The sequence below is a fragment of the Lepidothrix coronata genome, unplaced genomic scaffold (genome assembly GCF_001604755.1).
Source record: "Lepidothrix coronata isolate B3197 unplaced genomic scaffold, Lepidothrix_coronata-1.0 Scaffold215, whole genome shotgun sequence".
Classification (NCBI taxonomy): Eukaryota; Metazoa; Chordata; class Aves; order Passeriformes; family Pipridae; genus Lepidothrix; species Lepidothrix coronata.
The window spans coordinates 807,927-828,091 of NW_016690395.1; the positions used below are offsets into that span (position 1 = coordinate 807,927).

Here is a 20,165-nt window from a genome sequence, read left to right on the forward strand (position 1 = left end):
TTCCTCAATTGAAGGAGAAATATGGTAGGTGACTTTTTTTCTGTAGCTCTACGAGTCTTTCATTCAACATATTGTGCTGCCTGCTCTCTTTTCCCGTCTGCATTCCTCATAACCTGACTAAAAGATGCATGATCTCATTCTCTTTAATTCCTTCTCAAATACTCTATTCAGTGTTACCATATATAACTCCCTCTCTTTTACGTGAGTGACTTTGCAGACATCTTTTTTTTTTGAGTGATTGGACATATGCCTGCATTTTTGGTTTAGACACTTAAATTTTCTGAAAATACTTAATGCTTTTCCTTATCTGAAAGCAAAGCAATAATTATGTGCTGCAAGATCAATGGAAGAATTTTATGAAAGCATAGAAAATACAAAACTTTCTGTAAAGTGAAAAGTAGATTGCGAAGTTATGAGTATTTAAAACTTAAATAAAAGGTGTTTCTTTTGAGTAAAGAACTTGCAGTACCTTATTTCCAATACCTCTAATTTGGCTTCTGAGAACTGCTTTTGATTTTGGGAGGGGAGTTAAAACTCTCTTAGTAATCATTGTCCTTATTATATGAGGCACAGCAACTGATGAAGTCTTGTGCAGTGAAGATTATATATGAATATGAAATTCTATGATCGCAAACAGATGTCATTTGGGCTCAGTATTGTTTTTCTTTCATACCACAGTTAAATATAAGAAAAAAAAAATGCCATTGAATGTATTCTCTTTTATGGTTGCCATTAGAGAAAAACAAACCCTGTAAATTTCATTTCACGATGTGAAAAAATAAACGGCAGTGATAGTTTGTGTGCAAAAAGTCTGTCCAGCCACTGGCTTTGGATTCTTTTTTCATGCTAATTGTGTACCCAGGTAAGTCTATTCAGAGGAGTAATTCTTGATTTTTGTGAGTGTAAGCATCCGGAGAAAAGGTTCCACTGAATAATACTTTTTCTTCCCTAGAGCTGATTTCATTGATGACAGAGTTTAGCTCACCTAGATGATTAATTACACTGAAATAGTAAAGAAATAAATATTATTAATTGGGGGAGAGAGTAAAAGTACAAATTGATCTCATTTGAGCTGACTATTGTCATTATTGTTACAGAATACCTTGCCCAGGAGTTTGATTTATATATGTTTTCCTGATTGTGCAAATACGCAATTAAATTCTAAATGTATAACTCTTTCCTGGAATTTTGAAAGGCATAATTTTTGCTTAATGTAATATCCATTCTTATTTGCACTAAAACCACATACTTTAGTTGATTATAATTTGAAGTAGTCAAAAACCCTTTTGTTTCAGTATCTCACTGAAAATATGGCCTGTAGGAAACAATTTAAACTAGTTTATCTATGTGGTTTCTTCAAGTTCATTATGTCACAATTGTTACTTAGCACCCTAAACAAGGTGTTATGAAGCTTGATAAAAATAGCAAAGAACAAACAGTCCTATCTTTCAAGATGCTCACTGTCACGAGTGTAAATATTTTTTGATTTATATTTTAAAATATAAAATTGTGTTTATAAATCTGCACAGTTATTATTTTGTATTTATTTCACAACAATGCCTATTCAAATACAAAACTTTCAAGCCTCTCAATTCTTAGGCAGAATCTCAATAGTTCAGAAATTTTTGGCTAAAAAAAGGCATTCAATACAAACACAAAATATAGGATTATTTTTGTACAAATCTTTATTGTTTACTTTTTTGAGTCAATCCGGATAGGTTTATATTCTCAAGCATTCTTAAATCAGCACCTTCCTTACTGCACATTTTCCATGGATATATTAGATCTGTTCATATAATTGCTGTTTTATATGTAAAAACTGCTACAACACACAGACCTACAAAGAGATTAATGCACAGTTTGGGGAGTTACAAGGTGGAAGCCTTTTGGAAAAAATATTCGGGTACAACAGCTGCTAAAGATGAAAGAAAGTTACTCTGGAAGTGTAAATTATAGGAAGTAGGAGAAGAGGAGTTTCTGCAGGTGGATTCTTTTCTTAATTTGTATTCACTGTGTAGAAATATTTGTCAAGCATAAAATCTAGGTAGCTCAGAAATTTTATAGCAGAGTAGAAATCTCACTGAATTTTTTTAATAGTGTTTCTTACTAATGCTGAAAGTAAGACATCTTAAAGTTAACTTAGTAAAATCCTGTATATGGCATTTTAACCAAGATGACATATACTAAATACAAAGCTAAATAATTTGGTTTATTTTAATATTTTTTGTGACATGTTATCAAATTTTCCCTCTATAATTATACTCTTGAACAATTCTCTTCTTGTATGTGCTTAAATGGTTGTTAGTTAGAGAGATTTAGATTTGTTATTTATATGCAACATGCTTTTTCAGAATTGTTTGTCTACATTACATTAGATGCAGTTTTATACAGCATACATATGTCATCAGTTCAGTACATTTAACTATTATTTTATTGTGTTTAAAATTTTTCAGCATGGAAACTCGAGAAGGTTAGATTAATGCACAATTTTGCTGCGAGTGTGAGTGGTTAAAGTCTTTCTCACATAAATCGATTGCACTCTTTCTAAGACAGTGCTTTGGTCTCTATTCCCACTCCAGCAACAGTCTTAGTCCTGTTTCTGATCTTAAACTGAACCTTTGTTGATGACTCATCATTGATGGAATTTTTATTTTGCTTAGAATTATCATGTTGGGGGAATATTGTCAATTCACATGAGCTTAAATTTTGATCTGTGGTTTATGTCCCAGTATTACTAGTTTTGCTTGAGGCATAGAGGTGAGGACTAGAAGGGCCTCAGCTGAGGGGAGGAGGAAAGCATTCCTATGCTAATTTGAACAAATCAGCTTATCCATCTTTCTGCTTCTCTTATTTAACTTATAAAAATATGATCAATAAAGCCTAACTATCTCAAACTTTTTCGAGTAACGCTGTATTAGAACATTAATTTTAGAAAAGCAGCATTTAATGCATTTGGGCTATGGATGTAGACTTGACTAGAAGCTCTGTAAGCAGAACTTTGTTTTGAAGCCTTCCTTCGAGTACATTATGTTGAAGCACAACTGAGGGTTTGCACAACCATCCATTGACATCTGTAGAGGGCTTACATCACAGCACAGAACACTAAAATAATGTTTTCTCTAAACTTGGTAGGGCAGTAAAAATACTTTTCCTATAGCTGCTTCTGCATTGGTGGTGTTTGCAAATTTGGAACTAAAAGCTTTTTTAGGATTTGATCCAAACAGATAACAGATTATAATGCTGCTTAAAAAAAACCAAAACCATTTGTAACACAGTTGCCAAGTTTGAGAAAGAGCCCAGTTAAACCTATTTAAGTCCTCTCTCGTATATCATTAGAGATTTACCATTCAAAATCTCTCCATTAATGTTATTTATGGACCATTCAAGGTAATATTATTTTATGTTTGGGGGAAATAAAACTTTAGGGATTAAATATTTTACTTGTCAGTGTTCATTCCAGTAAATGTATTTTTCCCTAGCTAAATCCTAGAGTTCTTAGGATAATAGCTTGCACTTGTAAATACTTGTATCTGTGACCCTGATCACTCTATTCTCATCAAAAATGAAATTATTATATTTCACAAATGGTTCAGCCAGCCAACCTTTGCTATGTTGTCCCACCAGTTCTATTTCAATTTTTCTGTAACCTGAGGCTGACATCTCATAGTAATCAAGAACACATCTATGAGGAATTTACTCCTTCTAGCAAGATGCTGGCTATAACTTTATGAAAGCAAAGGTAAATTTGGTTCAGTTACATGCCACTCACACTTGATCTCGGATTTTAGAGTAATAAAGTCATCATTCAGCTCAGTGGTTTTGTAGGGAAAACTAGTTCTTCCAGCTCCAGCCCTCTCAGTTACTGGCACCTCTGCCAAGGACTGAGTGACAGTTTCAGTTGTGGTTTTCCATATGTGATGGATAATGGTATTATATGTCTGTCAGAGTCACCCTGAACAAAAGTTTAGGTGCCTGTGGTACATGGGACAGCAACTTTCGTGTATCTGATATATTTAGGAGTTATTGTATATGCATAACATAGCCTTTGTCCATGTAAGTCATCCCTGTAAGGTGGTTCTAATGAGTCCAACAAATCCAGCCTGGGACTGAGTCTACTGCACACCATGGGGGGTTGATTTTGGCATAGGGAGGAAGCTTAGCGCAGCTGGTGTATGCTGCACTCCTCACACTTTGCTGGTTACTTGGGCATGAGTCACAGTGCTAGTCTGCATGTGAGCAGTACTGAATTCTTCAGGGCTAGGTCTGACAGCCAAGAACAAGTCGATGATAACTGTGCCTAAAGTATCAAGCTTAAATTTTTGCCCACAGTGCTATCTTTTGTACATTCTGTAGTGTTCCAGATTTACCGAATAAAAAGTAATGAATGGGTCAGAAAAGCATTTTCAATTTACATGTGTAAGCAGAGGAAGAAGACAATTTCTGACTAGTGCCTGTGACTAACCATGCAACACAAAGCACCTATGTTCAAAACCCAGCAAATTGTGGGTTGCTTGATTGACATGAAGTAGATGTGTGAAAGTGCACGGGGCACAGTGCAGGAACAGAAAAATGCAAATTTTAGATTGATTTTATGCAGGTTACTGGGAGGAAAAACTGTACTTGAGTTGGATAGGGATCTTTCATATGTTATGTTACTTTGTATAGGACATTTTTTCCCTTGCATACTGTGAAAATATTTTGCATCATGACATATGCATTCGTGTTGCTGTGGAAACACAATAATATTATTTTCGTTGTCCTAGGAAACACAGACACAACACCTGATAGTGGGTGTTGTACCAGTTTAGACGGAGGTTTGTCTTCTCTTCTGTCCAACAAAATCTTCCATTCTCTACTGTACCTGAAATAGCAGAGTTTCTTGTGATTGTTATCATTATCTTTAAGTATCCACTCACACAAAATGGGACAGGCACTTCATATATGAAAATATTTGGTCTCAGTGGTGCGAGATTCCCAGTCTATGGCACTGGTCCAGGTAAGTCACTTTTGCCCTTGCTTAACATCAAACCTGTGAGAACTCCCACTGAAATCAATGGGACTGCTCATATGCTTAAAGTTACGTACGTGCATAAAGTGCTTTACTGGATCGATACCAAAGTACATGACCAGCCCATGGTTTAGATTGAGTGCTTGGAAACTTGACAAAGTTTGTGGCTATTGATTTGGTTTTAAAATGGAAGAGGATGTATTAGCTATCTGTGAGTTTCCCTATTTCCAGCAACTCAGTCACAGAATCACAGAACATGCTGAGTTAGAAGGGACCCACGAGGATTGTTGAGTCAAAATCTTGGCCCTCTGCAGAGTCACCCCTTGACCCCCAAAATCATACCATGTACCTGAGAGCATTGTCCAAATGCTTCTTGAACTTAAGACAGGCTTAGTGCTGTGACCTCCTTGGTGTTTCCCTGGGGAGCCTGTTGCAGTGCTCAGCCACCCTCTGGGTGAAAAACGTTTTCCTGATATCCAACCTAAACCTCCCCCGGCAGCTTCATGCCATTTCCTCATGTCCTGTCACTGGTCACGAGAGCAAAGAGATTAGTACCTGCCCCTCCGCTTCCCCCCGTGAGGATGCTGGAGACTGCAATGAGGTCTCCCCTCAGTCTCCTCTTCTCTGTTTTATAATTTTGGGGGAAAAAAGAGTTAGAAAGTAAATTTGAGGGGCAGTTGTACACAGGGGAACTGGTTGCCTTATGCCATGGGAATTAACCCCAATCAGTAACCAAACACTACACGCTTGCTTGCTCACTCCCTCACCAGAGGGATCAGGGGGAGAATTGGAATAGTGAAAGGTCAAAACCTCATGGGTTGAGATAAAGTCAGTTTAATAGAGAAAGCAAAAGCCATGCACACAAGCAAAGCAAAATAAGGAATGAATTCACTGCTTCCCATGGGCAGGCAGGTGTTCAGCCATCTCCTGCAGGAGAGCAGGGTCCTATCACACATAGTGGTGACTTGGGAAGACAAACACCATCACTCCAAATGTTCCTCCCTTCTTCTCCCTCCACTTTATATACTGAGCATGATGTCATATGGTCTGGAATATTCCTTTGGTCAGTTTGGGTTATCTGTCCTGGCTGTGCCTCCTCCCAACATCCCAAGCACCTCCAACTTCCTTGCCAGCATGGCAGTACAAAAACCAGAAAAGGCCTTGGCTCTGCGTAAGCCCTTCTCAGCAGGAACAAAATCATCTCTATATCATCAACCTTATGTTCAGCACAAATCCAAAACATAGCGCCATACACTGTGAAGAAAATTAACTCCAGCCCAGCCAAAACCAGTACAGGGTTATTGTGGTGGTTTTTCTGGGTGTTTCAACAAAAGTTCAGATTATGTCTCTTCTGCTGCCCTTCCATCAAAAGGGAAGAACAGGCTAACATTATTGTTACATTATTTTATTACCAATGAAGCCCTGTGTGTAATTTTTAGTTCTTTGACCATGTGAACAGTTAGAGTTTTGATTTTTTTTGTCCCATGTGACTCCATAAAATCTGTTTTCACAAAATCATATGATTGAAAAATTATATTCATTTTATAAAGAATCTTAGATTAATTTTATAATGCTGCATGCAAATGTAAAATGAGTAAATACAATTTCTCAGTAAAATCAGGTTCATACTTTGTCATACATGAAAAAAAATTACTTCCTTAGACCACAGATTTGTGTTTTATGCACTCTCGGTCATATGTCCCTATGTACTTCCTCATGTTTATTCTCTTATGACTGTATTTAAATGCCTGTGGCAAAAACAAAAGCCAAATATTTCAGCATGCAAGAATATATTTAGTCTATATTTATATATGGACCAAAGTTTGTGGAAGAAAAAGTTGATAGGTTCAAGCATGAGTCCGGTATAATGATAAATTTTTACTCCCTATAGACTGCTTAGTGCTGACAGAAAAAACACTCTGGAATTCTGCTGACCTTTTTCCCAAAGGATCTAACCCCAGTTACTCCTAGTTACTGGCTCCATATAGTACTGTCAGTAAGAATAACTGCTCTTTATTCTTTGCAAAACTTGGTCATTTATCCAAAATACAATGTTTGTGTGTGCATGAGATAGAAGCAGGTAGGGAGGGAGAGGGAACAAAGAGGAGTGGCTGGACTTGTACTTCAAGAAATTTTTTATTTTTCTGTTTGGAAGCCACTTCTTCCCTCTAGCATTCCTTTCCCCACAATCATTGTTGTTTCTTGTTTTACTCCAAGAAGAGCAGTGTGCAAAACAGAAGAAGGACCATGCAGTAGCCTAAGTGTGATTCTTGGAAAAAATGTTGAATGTCTCTGAGAAGAAATGTTTTTTTTTAGAGGCTATCTTTGGTGGAGCCTTCATTCAGCTAAATGGGATGACAGGGAAGAAAGAAAAAAAATGGAGAAAGCAGTTAATAAAACCTGTAATTCTTAGGTTTTTTTATCTAAAGGAGGAAGGGCATAATTGTCTGATTCTTCAGAGATGGCTTGGGTGTGGTGGACGTTTCTGGCTTCATTCTCGCTGGACACAGCGCTGGGTGTCAATAGCACGCAGAGCAGCACATCTGCATTTTCTGGCCCAGGATAGTTTATTTCATTATTATATCCGTTTGTAGAGAGGAGAGAGAGAGAGTGAATCTGTTCCTTAGGGGAGGAAATCCAATGAAACGCTTGTGCCAGAGCTGTTCTGTGCTCAGTGCACAAGCTATGTAACACTCGAACTGTATAATTGAGAGCCGACTGCAATTTTATTCATAATAATTAAGTAGGTTTCTTCATTAATATGTTTTAATTTTATTGTGTGAGAGCAAGAAAGTAATGTTCGGAGAAAAAGCAAAGGAATTCAGTAAAACCTGAGGATCTGTGCAATGCTCTGCTACCTTTGTGTCTGGGCAGAGAGCCTTCCAAGGACATGGCAGAAGGGGCTGCCAAGCCTTGGTGTTGATGCTTCCTGCAGAGTGGGGGGAACCTGCCAGGTGATAATTCAGACCACCTGAATTAAGAACTTAGCTTTCTTCCAGGGCTGTCAGTAGCCCAGCTTCCTAGTGTAAATGCTTGGTTTAGATGCTTTGTAAGAAGCATGGGTTCCTCTACTTATTCTGAGCCGAAGGTTTGTTTCTGAAACTGGTGGATCTGCACGTCATAAATCAGCGTAGCTCCGTATCACATCTGATTCTGGATGACATTCCCTCATGTGGACTAAGCAGTTTAGCACCAAGGCTAAATTTATTGTTAGGCTCATGATGCATTCAAGTAAGAGGAAATCCTGACAGTGCTGAAGCTAAGGGCAAAATTATTTGGCTTCAGTCTATAATTCAGTTACACAAAGATTAATTTAACCTCCTGTTAACTTCAAGGGGCTTGTGGTGGACATCCTCAGAGAGCATTTACTTGCTCTTCTCTGATGACTGCCAGTAACTGCTTTCTGATTTTCTGATTTTCTCTCTTTCTAGCTTAACTTCTTACTGTGCTGTCCCACTTTCAGTTTGTCAAGCACCAAGGAACTCTCTTTGTGTCATACAAGCCTCTTTTTGTACAACTATTTTCTGTGCGAAACTCTCCCAGTAAAACTGTTTTCATCTGTGGTCTTATGTTCCTACCTGTCTCAAGGTGGGAAGGGATTGCATGTTTTATCTAGGGTGTGAGATGTGACAGTACTTTAGATCTTGAGGCTTAAGTCTTTATCTTGCCTCTTGTTGAAATGTTAGATATAGTTTCATTTCTCTGCTCCTTTTAGTTCTTGTTTCTTTGATTTTCCATAAAAATTCTTGACCCCCATTAAGATCCAATTAGTGAGAGATGCCTCTGCCTGCATTAAAGTACAAATGAGACCATATGCAGAACTCAATTATATGGATTTTATTTAACAGTAAATGTAGTGTAGAGAGATAGAAAGAAATAGAAAAGGGGGTGGGGAGGGAAAGAGACAGAGAGAGAGATCAAGCAGAAGATAGTCACCACCAGTGCATCCAGCAGGGTCCCGTTGGTCCTTCTTCATCCTGGGCTTCTCAGTGGTGGGGGTCCCGAGATCATTCAAAACTTTCCCTGTTTATACAGTTTTGCAAACAAAGGAATTCGTGCTCATTGGCTACACAGTTCTCTTATTCTATTAGTTAAATTATTCCCTTGCTTCTAATGTTAATTAGTCCCATGTTCAGTCTTTCTCTTCTTGTGATTCACTGGGTTTTGTTCAACTTGAGTTGGCGGTCATGATTTCCCCCGTCAGTATTACCTTTTACCCAGTTCAAGCTGATTTCAAAGCAGTTGCTGAGTTGGCTTTCCTTGTGGCCCATAAATTCTGCCATTATCAGTGGTACATTCATATCTCCCAGTTTGTTTACCTCCCCCTAGGCCTGAGCTAATACTCAGACAATAGTACCACCTTTCTCTTATCTCAAGTTCCCTCTATGGTGATTTAACTTACAGTCCAAGTTTCATGTATCCATGGAGGCATATTTGGGATAGTGGGGCTTCAGTGGTCATTAGTGGTCAAAGATGTCATCTGTCCCATAACTCGGGGTGATCTTTATTTTTTTACCAGTGATATGCATATGAGCAGTTGCTTCTATACGCAATTTACCACAGTGGGAATTTTTGTCTGGATGCATTACTCAGGATGTGCTAGCCAGACCTTGCTTCCACCAGGCCTGGATTTAGTGCCATTTGGTCTCTCTATTCTGTGCTTATCTCATGGCAAAGTCCTTTTGTGGTCTAAACACTGTTTTAGGCATACAACTGTGATCATTAAGTCCTTACAACTCCCAAGTATTGAATCATTGTAGTCTATAAAGAGATATTAGCCTAAGAAAGGATTGGTTTCCATTGCAATCAAAGCCAGTTTCTAGCATGTTGTATGGGCACAAGATTCAAGATTTTTATGATTTGTAACCTTTGTAATAACAATAGATTATGTAAAAAATGCTATTTCATTCTATATACCTTTTTTTCCCCTTTACCAGTGAATGACAAAGATTATAACATTAAAAACAATATAAGCATAACATCAAAAAAAAAAGTGTGCTCCCGTATAATTCCTTCACCTCTCTTACCCATTTGGGTAAGAGCCTTGTCCTTTATCATAAAGGAGGAAAAGGAGGTATTTGTTTGTAACATACAGCAGAAAATACATGATCTGTTACATCATTGTTGACCATGCAAATAGCTGTTTCTACTCTGTAGATTGGTCTTCTTTAATATGGTTGTTAGAAAAGTATCTGTTTCCATTTTCACATGCTAACTGTTTTTGTTTTTTTTTTTTTGTGATGAAGACTGCCATTAATGTGTACCAGAACTTGATTAGGTATTATATTGATGAAAACAAATTGATTTACGTGCACTGAAGTCTCACAGACACCTGTTGAGGACCAGGTTTTGTCATTATGATAAAGAGGATGGGCAGGTTTGGCTAGGTAAACAGATAGGAGTACAAGAGACTCTAAAACTTTGTTATGGATATTTACTAAAATTTATGTAGTTTGAATTGTCTATATTTTAATATAGTTTATTAAAATCTAACATATTTTTACACAATTTATGTAGTCTAAATGTGAGCATAATGCAGAGTAAAAAGCAGGTCTTCAGTAAAAGTTAATATTGGTAAACAAAGGGACAAGTTAAAATGAAGAAAACATCGTGTCTTGCGCATATAAAAGTGAAATGATATGGTATGTTCAGAGAATATAAAGGACACCTTAGGAGAGAGCTGTTTGCAAAGAAAATTTCAGCAAACCAATAGACCCCAATTGCCCCAAGCCTGACACTGACAGGAGAGCTGCAGATTGTCTTCAAATTTTCTCTGACTGTTGTCTTCCCTTTGTCTCCTGTCCTTCCCACAAGCTGGGAATTACTAAGCATAGTAGTATCTCATCCAAGGGAGAAGCAACCTGACATTATCTAAAATGAAGAAGAAGGAAGCCTGAATGAATTAGCAGTGATGAGCTGAAGGCACGGTACTTGCAGATGAGTTTAACAGTTAGGCTACTTAACAGCGTAGATGTATATTTATAGCAATACAGCTAGACACATGATCACCTGGGGATTTAGTGGAGCTTAACTCATGGAAGATTGCTCGAACTACAGGTCGTTCTGGATTGTTTTGCAGATAATACAAACTGTCACAGGTAACTCATTAGAGTGATAATGACCAGGCTTACTAATTGGAGATAGAGTTCAGAATATGGTGAAGTGTGTGAAGGCATAGGTTAGCCATCCTCCCACCTCAGGGTACCCATCTCCATGCTTCATGGTACCTCATTGTACTCCACCTAATAGCCAGAAAAGCACTATTTGCTTATCATTATAAATAAAACTAACATGGGATGAGAATAAACAATACACTGTGGGACTCATTATTTGTCTTCCAGATGCATGGGGTGAGGAGAATGTGGGAGTTTCTGTCTACCTTACAGTACTCATATTCTGATGGCCACAGTCCAGGCCCTGACTAATGGTTTTGAAATGCTGAGGACAGAAGTTAAACAGGCATCTACATCCCAGACCCCACTAGGGAACTCCTGATTAGTGTGTGGAGGGTGAGAAGCAAGGGAAGCGCTGAAACTTGAAGCCTGGCCAAGAGCATAAAACCCGCAGGGCTTGTGGCTATTGCAGGTAATAAGAAAGGGACGGTGTCCATAGGAGGGTAAATGCAGCGGTTCAGGGAAGGGCAAGTCAAGAATCCTGAAGACTGAGGAATCAGATGGACTGCTGCATATTTCAGTCATGGCTTAGGAAAGGTATGGTGACTGAGTAATGGATCTGCACTGAGATGTGCCAATACAGGTGTCTCAGCCATTGCTGTGTAGGACCATGCAGAAGAATGATGGTCAGTGAAAATAGAAGCTCTGAAAAGCCGTAAGTGCCTGTTGAGAAAACTAATGGGTAAGAACATAAGAAAACCTGGCAAGCACTGCTGGAAGTTTGTTTTATAGCTTTGTCGAAGGAAGTTTCACAGGTTTCCAGAATGCTGCGCTCTTTTCATACTGTCTAATTTTTCATTATGTTACAAGGATTATCTGAATCTTGGTGTAATTCTGCAGTTTAAAAACAACGTAGAAACAAAACATGCAGGAATTTGGGAAAAATGAAAGTTTGAGCTGTGTTTTAATTTTTAGGTTTGTAAGAAACCAAACATTGTAGCTGTATTATTTGAGTAGTGCAGAGAAATTTGAAGAGGAAAGGTAGTAAACATCAGAAATGGAAGCATTTTATTAGGCCATGAGTAAAGAATTATAACCTGTTCTGGGAGTATAGACAGCTCTACCATTTCAGTCTAAAGATATGAATTTTCTGTATGGTGATACCATGGTACTTTCTGTCAGAGTTCAGATTGAGAAAAGATCAATGTCAAAAGTCCTGGTGAGGAAGTTTCCTTGTTTTCTTCTTGCAGAGGTTTTTACTGGTCGTGTTATTTGTGTGGGACCAACCAAAGCCAGGTAGAATTTTCTGGACTGTATACAAACAGCAGGGTAAGAGGCAATCTTCCTACCTTGAAGAGCAGTATATGAATAGACAAAATGGGAAGGGGAGGGAGAGGGATAGTACATAGCTATCAATATTGTGATGATAAATGACATGTTGATTCTCCCTTTGTGGCAGAAGGGATTAGAAAGACAAGGAAAAGGAGAAATTAATAGGAAATAATATGGGAAGAGAGGAAGATAAGAAGGGCAACTGTGGAGCACTGCAGAGGTGAAGGGACTGAGATGAGAGCAGAACAAGCTTAGAGCAAATGTCAGTTGTCAAGGACAGCTGAAGTCCTGTTAGAATAAAAAAAAAAAATCTTTTCATTACAAGCAGTTCCTGCTTTAGCTTTTTCTACAGCTGCTCTGCTGGTGTCAGCGCCTGGTTGTTGAATCCATGCAGTTTCTTTTGCAGAGCTCATGTGGCTTGAGTCAGAGAAGGTCACTTCTGTGGAACACGCATTGCCTTTGACAGTGGGTGTCCAAGACCCTGGGATGCAATGCTGAGGGCTGGGGGAACAGGCTGTTGGAGCCAGGACTCCCACCCTCTCCTTTCCTCCAGACTAAGTCCTTGAAAAGCTGTTTTCCCAACCTGAGTGAGAAAGCCCAAGGCTTTTAAGCATGTGGATTGTATCTTGAACTCGAGTAAGAAGTGTGGTATAGTATGCAGGATTTATAAGTGTTACAGAAGTAAATGGATACTTTTTATACCCAGGTTATTAGAAGTTTATCAATAGGATTTAAATTCTATTCTATGTCTGCTAATGATATGACAGGTGCAAGGGTTGCAACAGCAATGTAACAATTACAGCAGTCATAAGAAAAAAAATATTTAATGAAAATTGTTGAAAAGTTCAACTGAAAAGCCAGGAAAATTACTAAAAGGTTCCTGAAAGTCTCACTTAATTTGACCTCATTAGACATCTTAGACAAACGACAAATCAAAAATGTCCCCCATTTCAGGACTGGCAGCTTAGGACTTCTTAATTTTCCTAAATTAAATGGTTTGTCTCTACCAAGCACTTATCATGTAGAAATAAATACTGTGATATTTGTTTATTTTTCTAGAATTATAAATTCAATTAAATCATTATAACCATTTTAAATGTGATCTCATTCAAAGGCAAGAAGATTAGTTCAACTTATTGCATATACAGGAAAAAAACACAGTAGGAACCTAGCCCTTGATGTTTGTTATATAAGATTAAACTAATTTAAATGTGCAAGCTTTATTTATTAAGCTCAGAATATAGATATTGGATTGTCAGATCTGTATTTTTAAATACTGGCTAGGAACATGCCTTGCTTTAGAACAGCTAAGCAGTGCAAAAATCTTTCTTCATCCTGTTTATTGTCTAGGAAATTCCAAAAACATTTTTACATATTACGTTAAAGTGAATGTCTTTCCCTTCACCAATCAAAACCAATTCCAAAATATTGCTTCACAATTTGTGTCACTAAATACATATTTTTTCATTTTGTCATTGATTTTCTTAGCTCACATGCATCCGGAAAACAGTGAAAAGGGCTCTGAGGTACAAAACTAATACAAGTAGAACTATACTTTTTGGTTTTTGTTAGAAATATGATGATAATGTTTGGGCATTTTCAAATGAGGCTGAATATTTTTTAAATAATATAGAAATGTGGTCCTTAAGGCTGCACTTGTTTGGTTTTGGGGGTTTTTTGAGGGAAATGGACCTTTTAAAAACAATTAAAAGAGAAAATGTTTTTTAGTTTTTTTTCAGTGGAAAGAGTGATATAAACAAACACGTGATGGTACAGCTGATCAAAAAATAACAAAAAAATTAATTGCCACTTGATATTTTTATCTGAGTGAAAAAATGGGTGAATTACCTCAGGATTTGCAATGAACTAGATTTTGTCCCTTTAGTCCTTTAAGGATTGTTTTGAAGACAGTGAAAGTAACAGACTTATAGATTGGCTGCAAAGAGTAAGGGATGTTTACAGATAAACTCTGTTATGAGTCATTGACCTCGTATTCCTCTGATGCAGTAAATACCAGCAAACAAAAGATATAGCCTGATTTCCTAGAAAATACCTGAAAAGTCCTTCCACCACGGCATCAACCTTCTCATTTTGTGTGTCTAAACACTCCTTCCCTTTCCACTGCAAAATCAATCAAAGAGCAGAGAAAAAAACTGTCCTGAGCCAAAGCAACTTTCCAAAAAGTAAAAATAATGGAATTTAAGGAAAAAAACTTCCATGAAACGCACCTTGACCAGAAATCTTGCCCTTCAAACCCCAAATAGTTTGGTTTGTGGGTGACAAGTGTTGTTTTCCTTTAGATCTTGTTCTAGTTCATATATTGCAATGAGTTCCTGTATTACAAAGTTTATTTTGAACTTATTTGCTTCTCCTGAGTTGGTAGATGAATGGCTCTTAATAACCACAAGAATGAACCTGGCATGCAGGGCACCAAACTGCTGTCAGGGCATTGGTCAACAGGTCCAAGCTGCCCAACCTTCATGGGCTCATGAGCAATCACACCCATATGGGTCTGTCAGGGTCGGAGTTGTGTCCCTTTGTCTGAGTAGGGAGACACATGCCCATAAATTCTTCTACATGCAGCAGGCACTTGCTCTTCTGTCCCAGGAGAAGTGAACAGTGCAGTGGACTGTACCACTCAGCCTATCTATCACATCTCTTTAAGGGCTGCCTTGCATTGGTTATGAACAAAATCATTCTGCCTTTCCATGTGGGACAGACTGTGCTCCTGAGGGAGTTTTTTATAAACCTAAAAGTGTACATGGCCTCTTCCTAAGGAGACCCCTCCTGATGTGCTATGTGACGGCTTGATTGTGTTCCCTTTCTTAGCTCGGTATGGCTTGAGCAGATGGCTCAACTCACATGGCCACAGCAGTGTGAGAGCAGATCCTTTGAGAGGCACTTGTCAGGAGGAAAGAAAGAATGCACCTCTCCAGCTCATTTCCGCCTTGGGTCTCATTATAACAAAACTAAGATTGCCAGTTGGACCAAAGTTGAGAACTCTACTTCTCTGGGAATAGGTCCAAGACTGCTGATCACCATGTGTGTGGGTGATTTTACCATCACATCATCAGGACAAGTCAGAGTCCCCTTGGTCATGGTTGTACTCAGACCAGTGTGCTTCAGGTGAAAGGTTGTGGGTTTTGAAATTGGTTTGACAAAGTTCCCTGTTCTTATCACCTTCCTAATTAGTGGTTCTGTCTAGATCCCTCCTTCCCACAATCAACTCTTCCACCTCCTTAACTGGCCAAAGCCAGCACTTGTCCTCGCTTTTCCTAACAGGCTCATTTTAATTCACAGTCCCAAAGTATCCCTTCCATCAGTCCAGGGTTAAGTTGCTGCATTTTCCAGGCAATAGATAAAAAAACTAGATTGACAAATGAGTTTAGCATATGACCATCATGCATCAGTTATTAAAAAAAAAAGAGTAACTGGAAGGTCCATCTACAGCTTGTTTGTCTTGCCCATATGGGAAACGGAATTTAAATTACCACATTGCTTTAGGAGCAGTTTGTTATACCAGTACAGTGAAGTCATGTGTTTTTCAGCGGTTGGAAACAGCAGATAATAAGCATTTCTGCAGTTAGTGTGATATCAAGTGTGATGGCAAGATACACTTTAAAGTATTCTTATTGTAGATGGAAATGTGCAGACACAGAAGCAGTAGTTCTACTTTCCTGGGAAAAGACAATGAAGAACTTCTAGCAGCTTGCTTGTGTTTGCAGCGTGTCTTCCCAGATACCTGCTGCTTGATTCATGTTCTTACCAAAAAGATGAAATAATTTCCCAGAGCCTGTAACAGGCTTACCTTTATGAAGAGTATGAGGTTTTCACTTGGTTTTTGGTTTTGGGGTTTTTTACCGTACTTTTCTGGCCTTTTTGATTTGAAAACTCCTAATTTTTTTCCAACTTACTGACATGCTTCCTAGTTTAAGGTCTCTGAACATGGGGGTTTCATGGACCACAATTTGAAAACTGTTGTATTGTGAGGCAGGACAATGCTATGTATTCATTTTGATTCAGATATTGTTAATGGAATAATCCCATCTGAAATTTGTGTTTCCACACAGTAAGAGGGGACTGCAGCCAACATTTGCTGCACATCCGTAATTGATAGCAGTCACGTAAAGTTGAAGTGGAAACAAAAGGTAAGAACGGATATGGGGTCTCTGTCGTACTGTAAGCACTCTTTGGTAGTGGTGAGCAAGTGGAAAATTGTTTTAGCTGATAAGGCACTTGAGCTGAAATTTCCATTAATCTCAATGAAGTGTTAGGGTTTAAACAAGAGAACACAGATCTTGAGACTAACTCTGTTCCTTCACTCCCATCTAATGTAGCAAAAGAAAGGTGCCATACCTCAGACTGGGGAGCTAGGTAAGAAACCATAACTTTATTATTACTGTGATTTAAAAACAAAATTAATGATGCCTTTTTGTGCAGTGAAACTGTGCCTAGTGCAAAAGAAGCCCAAACCAACTGCATTCAGTTTGTCAGGGATTACAGATTAGGTTGCTTGGGTGAGCAGGAAGAGTTTGTTTTTTCTTCCTCACTGTAGACAGTTATTTTCAGCACGTGACTGACAATCCAAAGAACTAGGTTTCTTTGTTTTTTGTAAATGTGGTCTTGATATTACATAACTCTCTTAGTATTTAAGTTTTTGAAATTTAGAGGATTGATCTTAAGACTCCTAAAGCCTCAGCTTAGAGTCTCTGTTTCATGAGTTTCTGCTGGCTTTGACCTTCAGGATATCTTTTTTAAATGGGTTTCCTAGAAGGAAAGGAAACTGGAAGGGATGAGAAATACAAATTTTCTTTGATAGCATTTACTTTTCCAAGTGGGGGTGATGATGCAAAGCTCTCAAGCAAAAGCGGAGAGGTTGGTAACAAGGAGCAGTTTAGGAATGTCTTTTCTCAGCCTCTGCCCAAGATATTTTATGGTGTTTGATGAGAGCTTTCCTGCTGTTATTGAGATAATGAGCAGGAAAATCAGAATATGCAGAAGATGGCTTGAATTCTGGTGAATTGTTGTTTAGGTGTCAGATGCCATCAGATGTTAGATGTTAAAAGTATTGTATAGAAGTAAGCAGATAAATCAATTTTAATTGTTTTCATTAAAAAATATTAAAAATCATAAATACTATAGGTCGCAAACAATATGAGACAAAGCAAATAGAACAGTAATAGATACATGCCCACTTTATACTGTAAATCAAATATACGCTGTTATAGAGTAGAAATCCATTATTTTTAGGAAAGCTAATAAGTATTTCCAAAGAGATGTTGCATTGCTGAGGCTATTCTAGGCTAATAGGAAAAGTATTTGAATTGTTCAGCAACAACATCTTCTGTTCTTGTGTCATGACAGCAGATTTCTGAAATGTTACTGAGCCAAAGTCATTCTTAATTCCTGTGATGAGTGACATAGTGAGTGAGAGCAATTATCCCCAAACTTAGCTGCTCTTTTATTCTCAAACTGATGTATATTTTCACAAAACAGTAACTGAATGGCTTCTAAACAATCAAACTTCAGTCTTACAAAACTGCTTGCATGCTACTCAGTTCAGCTATGTGGCTCAGTATTTGTGGTGTGCAAGGAACTGCCTGTGCCTATTGTTTTTGTTCCCAGATTAAATCTCTGAAGGCTTTGGCAGTCTCTGTCGAAGTCATTGGGCTCTGAAAATGCTCACAACCTTATTATGTTCATACTAAGTGTTAGAATTTTCAAAGGCCTACCCATCAAATATTGCAAATAACAGTAGCTAAAACTTTTCATTTTATAGAAACACTAGTGTGATTAGGAGACCATTCCATCCTCCAAATGTGCATCTGTTTGAGTAAAGGGTTACCAGAAATAAGTAACAAAGATATCAAGACAATTGCTCAATAACCACAACCATTATTTTACAATATTTATTGCGCTCTGCAGGAGTTTTCCTGGGATCAAAACTTGGATGGTTTTAGTAACAGTATTTTCAGTTGTGCCCATGGATTGTTTCATGTTATTAGAGCTGGATGCTGTAATTTGCCATTTCAGAATTGACAGTTATAAATTTTGCAGCAGCACATTTGCATGCTGTATGTAGCCTATAGCAAAATGCTGTGTAACTTGAATAGTACCTTTTTCTGTCATGAGTCCCTCTGGTATGTATCACTATCCAGGAAACATGTCTTGACATCGTTCCTATTTACCCTGATTGATTTTACATTATGCAAACAGGTGCATTATTTTCAAAACATATTCTTGAGTGTTTGGTGGAAACTGACCCCAGAGAAGCATATAGACAGTTGTCACTTAAGCCAGTTTTGTAGAAATTATGAAAAAGGGTTTTTAAGATCACCTTCATGTGTTTTACCAAAATTCAGCCCATATAGTGCTCTGAGACACAAGAACAATCAGATGCTTTTACTCCTATAGCTAAAATATATGTGGGGTTTTTTTTCAACTGATTTGCATGTTTTTCCAGAAAGAACTGTTCTTTTTAAGCAGCAGGAAAGGAAAAGAACATGGGTAAAATATTTGGGGAGGAATGGGAAAGAACATTTAATATATTTAATCTTATTATACATTTTTCTACATTGAAGTCAACAGGCTGCAAATATATTTTGCTACAAAGCTTTGTGTAAGAAATATCTCTATAAGAAAATACATCTCATTAAACATTTCCTGTAAATAAATTATCCCAAATAACTATGTTCTGCAAGAGCAAAATAGGGATAGGCCAATGATAGAAAGAGCTAAAAATTTCTGAGACCCCGTTTCTGCAACCCCCCTGCTCAGACTGGGTTTCATTTTCTTTTATATGTAGTAAATATGAGAGCTCTAAAATTCCTCTACTGAGTATGTGCTGTGTCAGTGTAAATAAAACTTGTAAAATTGGTTCCTGGACTTTTTTAGTATCTTGAAATTTCTGAGCCTTATTCCTGTTCCAGTTACATCGAAAAAACTCCAAAATAAGCGGAGTTGCAATGATAGGACTCCAAGATAAAGCTCTGACTGAGACTTAAAAAACAGAAGCCCCTGTCTCTGAACATCCCTCTAGGTCGATAAAAACTAACTCCAGTAGGGAAAGTGGTGTGTGAGATACTCTTCTTATTCAGACTCTTATGGAAGATAAGGGCAATGTAGCTGAGGTCTGTGTTCTAATTAGGAAGGTTGAATCTGGTGGTGTAGCTAAGCTATAGCTTTAAAGCATCCCACTGGTGCCAAAAGATATCAGGTGATGGTGACATGGTTTTCAAAGTTAAACTGCATACTGGTCTACCCATATTGTTCAGAACTGAATAAACAGAAAAGTCCGTTGTATTACAGAATATGAAAATGGATAATTATAAATGGATAATTACAACTTAGCAGTAGATCAATTACAGATTCAGGCTTCTTTAAAGTAATATTGTTCTCTTAACGAAAGTCTATACAAAGGAATACTTGCAAATAAGTAAAACTAAAAAGGTTTGAAAAGACCTGGGAGACAAGGCAAGGGACAGAGGCTGTCATTTTTTAAGCAGTACACAAACAATATAGGGTTGGCAGCTGTTTCTACAGTCTATGTACTTCCATCATTCCTGGCAGAACACTCCAGAATGAGAGGACATCAAGTTCAGGCTGAATACATGCTGGAGGCTGGCATGCTGTGACATCACATGATGTTTAGCAAGTCATTTGTGATCATACCTTCTTCTTACTTCCTTTTCTGCAGGAGAGGAGATGTTCAC

The 20,165-nt window shown here is 37.8% G+C and overlaps 1 long non-coding RNA gene across 1 annotated transcript in view; it reads right to left on the reverse strand.

Annotated features, from left to right (window-relative positions):
* Positions 1 to 15,169: 15,169 nt before the first annotated feature.
* The window catches only part of LOC108506467, a 17,927-nt gene continuing 12,931 nt past the window's right edge, over positions 15,170 to 20,165 (reverse strand). Inside the window, exon 3 of the long non-coding RNA XR_001877773.1 lies at positions 15,170 to 15,181. This is a non-coding gene — a long non-coding RNA (uncharacterized LOC108506467). The remainder of the gene's footprint in view (positions 15,182 to 20,165) is intronic.